At 45.4% G+C, this 11,604-nt stretch overlaps 1 pseudogene; it reads right to left on the bottom strand.

Annotated features, from left to right (window-relative positions):
- LOC110287163 overlaps positions 1-6,691 on the bottom strand; it is a 169,201-nt pseudogene extending 162,510 nt beyond the window's left edge.
- Positions 6,692-11,604: the final 4,913 nt, after the last annotated feature.

Here is an 11,604-nt window from a genome sequence, read left to right on the forward strand (position 1 = left end):
TGAAGTCACAGAGAAAGTGGTTTATAGTAATGCCTGTGATCTGAACAATCTCCTTATAAAATAAATAATGAAACCTTGTGATCTTCACTGACCTAAGATTATGTTTTACCAAGTTTATACAGCAAAACAACAGTTGGGGTCACAAATGTAACTGGTAGAGCCCTTACCTAGCATGTATTGTACCCTCAGCTCTGCCACACACAAAGATCTAACTCAAAATTAAACTTCACTCTGTTCTGTAAAACTATTTCTCAACTTGAGACCCTTCTTGGTTCGGAGAAAACATCTATCAGTCTCTGGGCCTACTTTTGTCACAAATAGAGATATGTGGTTACTCCTATCTTGTGGATAAGACATAAAGAATGCTGGGAATTATCTCGGAAAGTATAAGACAGTTTTCACACACACAAGGAACAGAGCTCAAAATGCCACTAGTAAAAAGTTTGAAAACTTTGATGTAGAGGAAAAAAAATGTTTAAGGCCAAAAAAGGAAGCAGGTTTCCTTGAAAGGATGTGCTAAGAAGGGCAGAATAGGTTGATGTATCACTTTGCATTTCTCTCTCATGATAGAGTACTCCAAAATTTCAGTGCAAAGTATGTCTTTTGTAGTATTCAGCCTGGCTCAGTAGCAGCTAGCTCTTCTGACAATTATCATCCTCTAAATTGAATGAAGGAAAATGTTAACCTACAGGACTGGCCACCCAGGCTTCTGCCCACTAATACATTTCTTGCCCCCTTAATTCCACAGTAATGAAGGGAGGTAAATAGAGTTCAAAAAAAAATCTGTCTAAGCTCATGACTCTGAACCAACCTTGACCTCTTACTGCTGTCTTACAGAAATAGTTTCTCCAAATTCTGTGGATATTGAGGGCCTGCTTACATGAATAGTAGCTTCAGTTTTGAATAAATTTCTTAAGCCACAGTCGTATTTCCTTCCAGCTTTGTGGCGAGCCTGGGTGAAACAAGTAAAGGCGTTAGCTCACACAAGAGGAAGCAGATGAGACTCTGGCTCTTCTAAGCCAGCCACATTGTTTTCTCATTCTCCTGAATTCAGGGCACGGTTTTGATGACCAGAAACAAATGGTTTGCTACAACCCATCCTAGCACTCTCTTATTTTTCCAAAAGGTTGGCTAGAACCATTGCTTTGTTAAACTTTATGAATTACATTTCAAAGGAGAAAATGCCACTCTAATCCACTTTCTATAGATAACAGCTAGATTTCCACAAACTGATGTCCCTCCTACAATGACGACCAAAGTATTTGTTAAGTGTTGCCCAGGGATCCACCGCTCATTAAAAAGACTCATGTAGCAAATACGGATCTGGAAACCTATTGGCTTCTAGAACAAATACAAGTAAGTAGATTATGTCGTTTATCCCCTCTCTTTTTGTATCTGTAGCTAGAGGAGTATGAAATAGATTGTGATATAATAGACTTTAAGGGGATGGTAATATGGAAAGATTCTGCTTTTAAGAAATAAAATAGCAATAAAAACTTGTCTGAGGTTAAGAGAGGCAAAGTAAAGACCAACTGAGCCCAAGTTTCTCCTTTTGGTAAATCAAGGTATTTTTGTAATTAGGGGTTTGTAAACCATGGTTAATGCACTGCATCTCATTAAAATTTTCATTTCAAAATGGTTAATCTTATACTATGCCAATTACATCATCTTTTAAAAGAAAGGCTCTATAAATGGGGCTAAGTCTGACATACTTAGTCTATTGTGTTTGATTCATTATTCATGGTATTGACAGCATCTTCATTATCACAACATGCCTGATACATGTTTGCATCCTTGAGGTGTTTGTTCATGTTATATCTCCTGTTCCTTTTGATAAAAGCAGAATTTAAATTAATAAGGGTATCTACGTTATAAAAACTAGAATCTTCTAAGTTATAAAAACTAGAATCTTCAAATGGTAAAATTATGTCATTGGGATTTAAATTGTTGGTGAACCTAACTACTATAAATACCAAGATGATGTCCTGACTGCTTTGGTTAATTCCCACCTTTCAATTCTGTAATTAAGAACAGTGGGTATTTCACTCACTGGAACCTGCAGGATTGTTCTGTCCTGACTTGCATCTCTGTTGCAGCTGAAAGGCAAAATAGAAAACAAATTATGAAATAAGTGCCCTTTCTGTTTATTGTGCACCCCCACCCCGCAAACTTTCTTTAGAGACCTGGCATTTTGTCCAGATCTCTTAGTTATGTCTCCCTGTGTTACAGGAATGAACAACTCAACCGTCCTGAGCTCCTCCTATGCAAAACCAGGTGTGAAACTCACACTCTTTTACTCCCTCCCTCCAGAGCCCCCTCAAAAAAAAAGTCAAATAAACAATAAAACAAAAGACTTCCACACAAATCACTCCCCTCTTCTAAGGCCAGAATAACTCAAAGCAGAGAGTTCACATGGGAATTTCATTTAAGGTTCAGTTGTCCAACCCCCTCCAACTTCTCCAAAGGTCAGCATATTTCTCTGTTTGTTTGATGTTTCCACTTAAGTCCCAACATGGAAACACAAATCAATTGTTTCAGAACACACAATGCACAGAGCCAGAAAAAAATAGACATATCCCAACTGTCACCACTAATATCTTGGCGAGGGTGGGTGAGCTCACAAACACACATCCACGCACGCGCCTGTACACGCCCTGCAAGGGCGCTCAAAGATACACAGACACACACAGGCATACAGCTCACAGAGCCGATCCATAAAGCCTGGTGCCTTCCCTCAGGGTGGGTTTTTTTTTTCCTATTCTTTTCTGCTGGGTTACACGGTTGGGGGAAGGGACCGGAGGCAAAGTTCGCTGAGCATTCTTTCTTAGCTCAGCAGGCAAGGCTAGGAGCTCCGGGCTTCCCTTCCCCGCCCCATCCCCCCATCCCAGGAAGGGCCTCACACTTATTCCTCCACCTAAATACCACACTCTCCCCACCCCCGCGCAAAAAAAAAAAAAAAATCGTTGATTCCACTGTGGGCTTGATTCCTTGAAAAAATTAATCTTGCTATTAAGTGGAAAACTCTCTCTAACACGGGGTGGAGGTTGTAGGTGAGGGTGAAGAAGCTAGCAGGGGAGTTAGCAAGCAGGGCCGGTAATGACAATTCACAGCCAAAACGACTGTTAGATTATACTTAATTTTTAATGATTCATAAAGAGAAAGAACGACGTTTTCGTTTCCAAAGAATCCCTTCCATTTCGTGGGAGTCTTGCCCTTGCGGTCGTGCCTACTTTCCCCGAGCCTCAGAGCTCCAAACCAAGCAAGGAGTCCCCAGATAACTATTTAGTATAAACAAACCGAGCGGCTTTAATGGAATTACCTCAGCCTGCTAGTAAATAATTTATAGTAGGCAGTAAATAAAATATGGTTCTGCGTCTTTAAAAGAGTTGTCAAGTAGAAAACACCCACCAGAGGGACGTAAACCCCAAAGATCGCCACGCTCAAAGACATCGGTTGGGACCAAGAGCCGGGTGAAAAGACAAGTTTTATAACTCGAAGGAAGGCGTGGGTGCTGCCAGAGCCGATGCTGAAAGCTCTCAAAGAAGATTCCCGCCAGGAAGAGGGGAGAGACAGGATGTCCTTTGCATTTAGCAGAGGGGCGAGTGACTAAAAAGCCTAGAAAAGGGGCTGCACCTTCATAATAACTCCATGAGTTTTCAAATTCATTACACCCTGAGTCTCCGAAGCCACTCTCCCAAAAGAGCAGGCCAGGGATTTGATACCCATTTCCTGGATGGGTTAGGAAAAGGCTCTGAGGCTGAGGCAAGGTGTAGGTGTGTGTCTGCTAGGGATTAGGTAGATTGCTGGGGTGCAGGTCTCACGCGCTGGGGCAAGCTCAGTTCTTCCCTGCCGAGCGAGCCCCAGCGTGGACTAGTGCTCTCTGCCAGCACATACGCACTGTCCAGCCCGGCACACTTGCCCAACTTTACAACACTCTGGCATCTCTTCTTCTTTTTCAGTGACCTAAGACCCCTCTAAATAAATTTTCTGCCTCCCCACCCCGCCCCTACAAGACTCATCCCCAGTTCAGAGAGGACAGATTTATGAAGGTCTCCTCAAGGCTACCCCCAAGACAGCCTTGACCATGAAACCAGAATCTTGAACACTTGACCTAAATTTCCAAGGGCATCTGTTTCCGTCTGTAATTGTCACCAGGCTTCATTTGAAATTTGATCCTGTGTCACTAATGGTATTAACAGGAGCTGAGGTCCAACCTTCCAAAGGGAGGCTGCTGCATATGAATTTACATCCAACGCTAAGTAAATCAGACTCTGTAACCCTGCAGCAACCCCCTCCCCTAGTACAATAAAACTGTTGTCGCAATCAATACATCTCCGCTTTGGGGCAATAAAAATTAGATAACTGTCTCTCTTTCTCTCTTCTCACCCCCCCCCCCATTAAGACAAAGCCACTATTCAAAGAATGAGGCATCTTGTTAACCATTTCTGAAGTCTCTTGCTGTACCCGGCGCCTTTCAGACACGCACCTCTCAGTCATCGGAGAAAACCAGACGTTTAATTACGGTGACTTTTGTTAGATCATTACGGATAATAAAGGGAACCTTTTCGCTAGATACAATTATAAAGCAAGCTGCCCCAACACCTGCACGGATCGCATTTGTCTCCAGCGGGCTTTTTACTCCTCCTCTAAACTGCCTTTGAATTTCTCCTTCTCTTCTGACCAGAAGATTTAATATGTTGCAAGAGATAGATTTCACGAAAACGCGTTGTCCCTTCTGTAGCTACATCTGCTCCGACCTATTAAGAAAAGTAAGACATTTTGATACTAATTGCAAATAAATTGTGATGTGTTCACCGAGTAATTGATTTAATGAAGTTCATATGAAACTCCTGAGATTGGCCAAGTAAAAGGCCCCCCGGTGTGTCTATTGTGGAGGGAAAGGAAGGTTGGTTTTTCGTTTTCTTTCTTTAAAAAAAAAAAATGGGTGGGGGAAAAGAGGTGGTGTGGAGGGTGGAAGCGGGAGGGGCGGAGGGGGGCACAGATGTTACCTCCGCTGCAGAGGCGACCGCAGGCAGGAGCCTCTAGGGGTAGCTCCACCCAGCCGAGGGCTGCTAGCCTCCCTAAGGGGCCAAATGGAGTACAAGCAGTGGCTCTAAGTTCGGCTCCCTCTGCCTGAAGCGTGCAGACTTGGGCAGTGGCCTGCGGGGAGAGACAGTAGACCGGCCGCCCACCTGCCTACTCAAGTTGCAAAACGCTGCCCCAGGGTCTTGTTGATGAACTAGGAGACCTCCCTTAAACCCATTCTCAGGCCTTAACTCTAGAGGCTGGGAGGCTAGGCGGGGAGCAGTGGCCCCAAACTGCTGCCCCTTGAATTGTGACTCCTAGGCTGAAGTAGCTAGTAGCACCACCGTATCCAGAGATTCTGGACTTGGAGCCCTAAACTCACGCTGCAAGCAAGAATTGGAACACCTTTGCCACTCAAGCGGGCTTTTTTTCCCTCACTCTTTTTGACCAGCCAAGTATGTGAATTAGAGGTTCAGGACCTAAAGTATGCAAATAAAGACGACCCTTTTGAACACCCACTGTGTGCTGCCAACACTGTATTTCATTAAACACTAGTTTTCTTTCACTAATCAATGAGTGGGAAGTTACTTGGTCTCATTCCTTAAGAGATGCAGAAACTGAGGCAGGAAGGACATTTGGGAGCTATAGCTGGAATGCCTTAGCTACCCAGACTCATTGACCAATCTGGCTCTTGTGAAGAAGGAAAGAATAAAATGAATAATAAACAAACAAACAAACAAACAAAAAACAACGCTAATCCCGAAAGCCATCCAAATATTTTACAGGATAACTGTGTATGGGACATAAAAGGACAGCGTAGAAGCAGCTGCAAGGCCCAGTTCTTTTCTCCGAGTTAGCAGCAGAACGTCTTGCGGTCGAGTTTTGAATCTTTGTTTCGTTTTGTTTCAAAGAAAGAAGCAGTTGCTTCTGTAATCAGAACACAAGCTAAGCCAAAGACCGGCTCCAACTTCGTCGGAGTAGCCCAGCTGGTGAACTCTCTCCAAGTTGTTTCCCCTGACTGACATCCTGAGGGTCCACTAAATTGGATTCTCTTTGTTGGCAAGGTACGTACAGCGGGGCAAGAGCGGCGGTGCTGACTCGGCCAGGCAGTAGGACGCCACCTAGACCGCGGGGAGTGGGGGGTGAGGGGGGAGCGAGGGATAGCCCTCCCATCCTGGTTCGCTGGCTTTATTAAGGCTGCACCGGCTTCATGTATTAAAAGATCTCTAGTCCACGAGCAAACTGCCTCTGAAAACACACACACACACACACACACACACACACACACACACACACACACACACGCCGCCTCCGCAATGCAGAGAAAAGCTTAAAACCCAAGCAAATGCTAAGGGTCCACATTGGGACCCGGACCAGGGCCTTGTTCTTTTCTACAGACGCAAGACGCGACGCAAAGAGAATAAATGAGAATTTAGGAATACCCTTCACTTGTCACAGGGTAGTGCTCCAGAGCGTCGAAAAAGGGAGTGAATGAAGCTTGGGCTAGGCCTCCAGGAACCCAGTCCTGGCCCTGATTGAAGCTAGGAACCAAGTACCCAGTTTCTTTGGAGAGACTCCGCTCACCCCGCTCCTCTAGGGACCGGTCCAGCGCCGACCTAATAATCCTGTCACTGTTCGGATCACTTACTTTCGTTGGCAGAAGCATTTCACGTTTGCTCGTTTTTTTTGTTTGTTTGTTTTGTTTTTTGGTTTTTTGGTTTTGTTTGTTTGTTTGTTTGTTTCGGTAGGCTGAAGAATGAGAGCTACCCACGGGGAAGCCAGCTACCCACCCGAGTCCTAGGCTTAGCATCCCTAGGGTCCAAGAGTGGGCTCATGGCGCTCTCTGGAGCGCTCTCCCCACACCTCCACTTCTCTGAGTAGGTGAACTAGAAGCAACTTTTGTCCGCCTCCAGAGTACTTTCTTAGGCCGCGGAAATTCAGCCCGTCCCCTTCTTTGGGGGCATAAACCGAGCCCTCGAGGTCCCAGGACGTCGAAAGAGGGGCAGGCTACAAGCCTTTAGGCGGGGAGGCAGGGGCACGGGCCGCAACGGTTTTCGGGATTGTTAAAGGAAGCTCCCGTTGGGAGAAAAAAGTTAAAATCTGAACGGCTTGGCTGGACTGGATTGTTTTGGAGTGACCTTTTCTCCCCTGAGTAAGTAGGTATTGGCTACTGTATAAGCGCAGGCTAAAAGAACACAGCTTTTCTGCAAGTTTTCACATTCCCGAGGCTAGGGAAAGACTGACAAGGGACTTGGACAGTGTGGGAGTCACCGTATCTATCTTGCTGGTGTTTAATGGCAATCTGTGTGTCCCAGAACTTTTCCCATCCAGTAGGCAGCTGCCAGCGCAGTCTGGCTCCTCCGCAGTTCCCTGGACGCAGCGCCCCCTACGGCCGAGAAGTGGACCCCAGTGGGCTTCTAGTGCCGGGACCCACTGGGGGTTGACAGGGGACGAGTGGACGTGAAACTAGTGCACTCGAGTCGCTCCTGAAAGCGGTCACCCGCGGGGCCTTGGCTTCTGAAAGTACGGTTTGGTTGGGTAGCTGGGAGTGGAGATTTACGATCCTGGAGGACAGAGCGTGAAAGGGGTATCATCATCAGTTTTGACTGAAAGAAAGAAAACATATCTTTAACAAAAAGAAGGGTCTTTGCCATTCACCCGCGTTGTTAGGACAACGTGAACTATCTTGAAATGATTAGTTCCACTTCAAAGGAATTTACATTCAACAGTGAAAACTCAGCCTCTTATTTATTCGAAGACTTCACTACGGAGAGTCATATGTCCAGTCCTTCTATTTATTTTTCCGCGTTCACGGTGCTATTGTATTACATCAACACTGAGCCACACAACACATTCATAGCGGCCAGCCTAGGGTTCTGGGGAATCCAGAAATACAGGTAGTGAGGGCGAAGGGGCATGGGGTTTTGGTTCAAGTGGAGGTCTGGGACAACTCTAGCTCCTGTAGGGCCAGGAGGATGGAGCAGGAAGGGTGGGGAGCGGATTTGGCGCAGGTGGGGAGCCGGCAACAGAAAGAAACCTATCGCAAACCTAAACAAGCCTGGGAGATGGGAGTGCGGCACAGTTCTTAGAGCTCCAGACACTTCAGGTTTCTTATGAAGAAAGTGGACCTGAAATTCCCCCAGGGACCTTTCAGAAACATCTGTTAAAAACGGGTGGGGGTGGTACAAAATGCTTGGGCACGATTCATGCGTATGACCACACCAGGACTTAGCGGCACCCCCACCCCGGCGGGCACACATTGGCTCTCCGCCCATAGCTCCCTATCTAACCCCCTCCCCTCCCGCGTAGGTTGCCAACTGCGATCACCAAACGTATGAAACCTCTAACCAAAGAACAACTGCACTAAGTTTACAAGGCAGTCCTTGGAGCTGCAGGGGAGTCGGGTTTCTCCTCTAACTGTCCTTGAAAAGCCCAGAGACAGAAGTTCTAATTCAGAAGGAAGCACCAGCCACCAACACCCACCCGCCCAACCCCTTCTCCCTCCTTCTCATTCCCAACAGTCCCTTTGTATAATCTACCCTGTTTCCTCACCAAACCAAATGATGCTAACCTTTTTCCAGACGATCTTTTTCCAGCTTCTAATTAAGCATAAACCAGACTCTGACTTGAGCAGGTAATCGAGAATGTAGTTAACATTTTCTGGATTCACCACCACTCTTGAAGCTTGGTTCATCCTCAAAATTCCTAACATGGATTCTGTAGACTCCTTTCTTAGGTTTGGAAGCAGTGCCCCCCTAACCCCCAACAACGCCAGGGGTTCAAAGTAGTGGTTCCTGGCCACTTGGTAGTTGGTACTGTGACACTGGGAACCCTTCTTTTCCCCGTCTTAAGGTTGAATGAGTATTCCGGTTCTGTTTATTCAGAAGTATTCAGTTTTCAGAAGCTTTCTAGAGCTTCTCTCTGGCTGGTCCTGGGTTTATTTATTCCATCATATTGGGTACTTCGGGTGATTCTTCTGGTCCTTGTCCTGCCTGAATCTGAATCTTATCCACAGACATTTGCTCCTCCCAAACCCCCAGGGAGTCAGGATCGCTTTCCTGACCTCTCAAAGCCTGAACTTTGGAGGAGAATCCAAAATTCACAGAGTTAGAACTTCAAGGCAAACTGTGGATCTGTCTCCTCCCACGAGATGGTTTGAGAACGTGTGAAGACAGCCATGACATTGCAGCCCACCCCCACCCTACCCTGATCCCATAGGCAAATAGGCCCAAGAACTGAAGGCTTTCAAGTGGGTTGGTGTTTGTCCCTCTGGTGGCTGCACTTCTCTGCAGGTGGCAAATATACTCCTGTATCCCAGCCAAGGTCTCTTCCTGTGGGGTTGCATGTAACCTTGGAGGTGCCTCTCTTGATCTCCGGCAGGGAAGAAAGAAAGACAGAAAGAAAAGGAGTGGGAAGGGAGAGGCCCGGGTAGAAAGCGGTGCTGGGAAGGCGCAGGAGGCCTCCAGCTGAAAAGGCTTGAGAATGAGGCACAGACTCACATGGCAGCTCTGGGGGTGGGGGGTGGGGGGCGTGTGAGAAAAAGTGACATCCTAAAGCATACCCCAGGAGAGCCGAGGATCTAGGAAGGACTCAAAATGTATTTCTAATTACTTTTCATGCTCCCAGAAAAAGAGTTCTTTTAAAACCCTGCTTTAAAAGCTTGTTATTGTGGTGAGTTATAGCGTGCTCTGACAGTGCTGTTTATACGGTATAGCTTTTTGTCAGGTGGGAGACTGGTAAGTACTAGAAATGTACTTTTGTGGCTAAATTGGTAGAAATTCACAACTCGAAAACTTCTAGAGCGAAAACAACAGAATTTTCTTATTATAAGGACAGATGAAGGGCATTGGAGGTGACGCTTTGCAAGAGCTGGTATCCATGTCTCCTCTCTGTTTAATGGTTCTGTCAGGTAACTGAGGCAGTGGATTTTGTGGCCATGACTGCAGAGGAGACATCCGGTCAGCAGAGGGCACACTCGTCACTGTCAAACCCTATTTTCAGATTTGGAGGTGACACATAGGTAGGACTGGAATGGTAGACATAATCACATTGGAATTGGGACCCAACATGAGCTGAGGAATGAGAATAATTTTTTCTTGACTATATGTGATCATAAAAAGAGAAAGCAGAGACACACTATGTTTTATGCTCATGAAATTCCCTGACCTGGAAAAGTATGGTAGCCTTCAAAAAACAAAACAAAACAAATTAAACAGACCTTTCAAATTCTTGTCTTAACTGATATGAGAGATTAAGGTCAAAATATCCACTGGAGCAAGAACCTAAGATCTGTTGTCTAGCCATAACACCACGAAACAGGTGGGCCTTTTCAAAACGAGGAAATACCTGGAAATGCTGTACATACTAGACATGACTTCAGACGCTTCCCATTGTAGTAAGCAATTAGGCAAATCACTTCCTCCTCAATGAGTTGAAGGAAGAAAAAAATAGAACTAAGATTATCTTTAACCCTGGGAACAGAATGAAATGTGAGCCCACTTAGAATGTATTCCGAAATCTCAAAATGGTGGGTTCTTACAACGTATCATTCTCACACAAGAAGGCAGGCAGGTATCAGGTCACTTGGTGATGTTGTTTTGTGCTGTCTGTTCTGCTCTGCGAATGATGCTGATCTTGCTTGGTAGGAAATGACAGATGCCAAGATCCTCTCCGTGAACACTGGCAGCAAATAAGCAGAAATAGTTGAAGAAAATAAAAGCCAGATACAAAGGTGCTTTTCATACGAAGGGGATTGAAGGTCCAGGATAACACCCTAATTCTAAAGTTACTATACTGATAGCATTCTCCTAGTCTAAGATTGAAGACCTTAAAACCCTTCAGATAAACAAATGCCACTGTTTCTTTCTTTGTTGGTTCATTTGTGTTCCTTAGATCTTGTCAACCTACATTAAACTTCTGGTTTTCCTCTGATGAGCTAATTTGAAATAATTTAGTCTCCTGGAGCAGACCCTTGAACTGGGCTTCTAGCTACTATCTAGACTTGTTTACCAGGAAAAATGGAGCCTCCCCAATTTTGGTTTTTCCCTCTTTAATTGGCATGGATCTTCCAACACCAATAATAGCAAAGCTGTTGTGGATACTGGTCCTCTTGGTTACTGGCTAAAGTGACTTAGGACATGTTACAAATAGTTAAATTCAGGACATTGCCAAAGGCTTAGGATAGCCTGTATTTTGGGGCTGGGAAGCTGGCTCAGCAAGTAAAGTCCAAGCTGTAATACAAGCCTGACAGCCTGAGTTCAGTCCTTGGAATCAAAGTAAAGGCAGAAGGAGACCTGACTTGACAAAGCTGTCCCTTGACCTCTGTATGTGTGTCATGGCATGCACACAACATTATGTTTGCCTCTCACATACAATAAAAGCAACTAATAAAAAAATTAAAAGATGTCATGTATTCTGGAACCCACCTATCTCTGTTTCTATCAACTTGCTTCACAGTTTCAATGGTTTAAATAAGCACCTCTGCCCGAGCCTGCATGTTACAGTTAAGTATTGGGGGGTAGGATGCTGCACGCTTGTGTGTAGGGCATAGAACAGGGCCTACGAGAAGGGAGGAAGAAG

The sequence above is a fragment of the Mus caroli genome, chromosome X (genome assembly GCF_900094665.2).
Source record: "Mus caroli chromosome X, CAROLI_EIJ_v1.1, whole genome shotgun sequence".
Taxonomy (NCBI): Eukaryota; Metazoa; Chordata; class Mammalia; order Rodentia; family Muridae; genus Mus; species Mus caroli.